The sequence below is a fragment of the Xenopus tropicalis genome, chromosome 4 (genome assembly GCF_000004195.4).
Source record: "Xenopus tropicalis strain Nigerian chromosome 4, UCB_Xtro_10.0, whole genome shotgun sequence".
In the NCBI taxonomy this organism is placed as follows: domain Eukaryota; kingdom Metazoa; phylum Chordata; class Amphibia; order Anura; family Pipidae; genus Xenopus; species Xenopus tropicalis.
The window spans coordinates 24,525,528-24,528,263 of NC_030680.2; the positions used below are offsets into that span (position 1 = coordinate 24,525,528).

A 2,736-nucleotide genomic window follows, 5' to 3' on the forward strand; every position below is an offset into this window, starting at 1 on the left:
ATGTTAGGCACCCCCAAGTGACTTAGATCGCTTACCTTTTACCCCGGGCTGGTGCCCCTGTACGGAGAGAACAGCACCAGCCCGGGGTAGCAGCGAGCACTTCCTCCTTCCTTTTCGCTTGCGCGCGCATGCGCAGTAGAGTGAAAAGCCGAACAAGAAAGTCGGCTTTTCACTCTACTGCGCATGTGCCGGCCGACGGATTTCAGAAGAAAAAGGAAGGAGGAAGCGCTTCCTACAGGTACCCTGGGCTGGTGCTTTTTTCTCCTAACAGGGGCACCAGCCCAGGGTACAAGGTAAGCGATCTAAGTCACTTGGGGGTGCCTAACATTTTGGCACCCCCAAGTGACTTAGCCTTTCCTTCCCCTTTAATGTAGTTCTGTGGGGCTGAATTAATGGGAATAGTTTTATACGTTGTGTTAGATTGTAACACGCAGACTGTAGTCTAAAGATTGTAACTGACTTTATTTTTAATCCCCTTTTCCTGTCTTTTCAACAGCCAACATCATCAGAGGAATCCAGTGACAGTGTAAGCAGAAAAAGAAACCTTTTACAAACTTTGCATTCATTTGCCCTGTGAAATATTCATTTTTGATTTTCTCTCTCTTTTAACCAGGATGATTCCTCCTCCTCCTCGCACCATTCCTGTCACTGCGAGGTAAGCAGGAAATAATCAATGAACGGGAAAGTGCAATTAAAGACATTGTAAAGATTTGTTTTATCATATTCTGTACTGATCTGGGTTTTCTTATCTTAACCAGGAGAATCGAAGGGGCATGCCTCCTTTCAAGCCCATCAAACTCTTTGGGGTAAGCAGCAAAGACAATTATATTACAATTTCCATCCCGGCATCAGATCGCCCTAGAGAACATTCATTTTAGTATCTTCTCTAGGGAACTGAGTTAATGTAGTTCTGTGGGGCTGAATTAATGGGAATAGTTTTATACGTTGTGTTAGATTGTAACACGCAGACTGTAGTCTAAAGATTGTAACTGACTTTATTTTTAATCCCCTTTTCCTGTCTTTTCAACAGCCAACATCATCGGAGGAGAGCAGTGACAGTGTAAGCAGAAAAAGAAACCTTCTACAAACTTTGCATTCATTTGCCCTGTGAAATATTCATTTTTGGTCTTCTCTCTTTTATAACCAGGAAGAAGAACTGAGCGAGGAGGAAGCCCCCTCAGAGTTCAGCTCGAGGCGCTGTCTGTACTCAATTGTCTTTTAACCAGACCCAGAGAGCAGCGGCAATAACATCAGCCTCCTGAGGTAGGGATAATATTACCTACTTTATTGTACCCATTATATATATTATTGGCTCATTTGTTGGTGAATTTGTTCTTCTACATTTAATAAAGTCACATATCAAATGCTCTTTTTATTTATTAATAAGGAAAACTCTTTTAGATAAAAAAAAAACTTGAATACCTCGAATTTACTAATTTGTGAAAAACTTTGCCCAGGGCAACTCCCATTTACTTCTATATAAACTCACACGCATTTAGATGGTGAAGTTTTACATTGGAGTTTTCAGGTTTTTTGCACTTAAATAACAGACATTTGAGTTTTCGAATCATAATTCGAATTTGAGGTTTTTCGAGCGCAAAAAAATCTTTAATCGTGAAAAAAAATCGAACTCGAACTATTTATAAATTCCCCATATATGTGAGAACCCGACTAAAATTTTACCTAAGATAATGGTACCCCAACAATGAATTAACCATTCCTTGTCCTTTATATATTTATTTTAACATTTTACCTAATACACTGAATTCATATGATAAATCCTTTTCTCTTCCTCAGGTGGAGCAAAAACATCTGAGCTGTAACACCTGCTGTATCTAGTAGAATTAGGTCTGAGGCAACTGGACTTTTCTGAGTTCTTCTTGGAAACGTTTCCCCTACTCATCCGAGCGGCTTCTTCAGTTCAGATGGCAGGTAGGGAATTCCCCGGCACTTGAACCCTTGAGGGTAGTACACTCACAGACATCCAATCACAGTGGTTCTATTGAACGTGTTTAATTAGGGGTTGGCTGAAACTGACAGGGGTAAGAAGGTGAGATCCAGTGACAGTGGTACCATGATTCTTATTGATGAGGGTGTTAATCCTTCAAAGTACATGCCTGGAAGTGTAAACTGCTGTGAAACCGCCAGGGTAAGGGTGTCAAAGCGCCATTGTATGTTGATGACAGAGTGAGGAAACGGCTGAAACAAGACACCACCCTCCACAGCAGAACAAAGCTGAATCCAGAACAAGTTTGTTCCTTACTGGGCCTGTGTCTCAATACCACCTACTTCAAGCACAAGGAAGTTTTCTATGGACAAAAACAGTAGTGAACTGTTACATGGAAGAAGTGGAAAAGAAAGCCCTGGGCACCTTCAAGGGAACTGAAAGATCAGTACTTGCTGTTTCATTCCCACCGCCCTTTGGAACATAAACTTGGCATTATTTGGACTTTATACCATTGGGCTGATACTGTGGCACCCAATGCAGAGGCTGAAGAGAAGGAATACAAACCTCTAATAGGAGCTCTGAGAACTTGTGGGTCCCCGGACTGGGCCTTTATAAAAACTAAATGAGAGACAGGTAGCGAACCTCACAAAAAAAGTTCGCGAACCTCACAAAAAAAAGTTCGCGAACCCGTTTGCGAACTTCCGCCAAAAAGTGCGAACTTTGTGAACCCCATAGACTTCAATGAGAAGGCGAACTTTAAAAATTAGAAAAGCCATTTCTGGCCAGAA

General features: G+C 41.6%; 1 long non-coding RNA gene across 1 annotated transcript; it reads left to right on the forward strand.

The window, feature by feature from the left end:
- The first annotated feature begins 693 nt into the window (after positions 1 to 693).
- Positions 694 to 1,902, forward strand: LOC116410320. Its single transcript, XR_004222289.1, has 3 exons — positions 694 to 1,060; positions 1,148 to 1,263; positions 1,798 to 1,902. It is a non-coding gene; the product is annotated as an uncharacterized LOC116410320 (long non-coding RNA).
- The last annotated feature ends 834 nt before the right edge of the window (positions 1,903 to 2,736 follow it).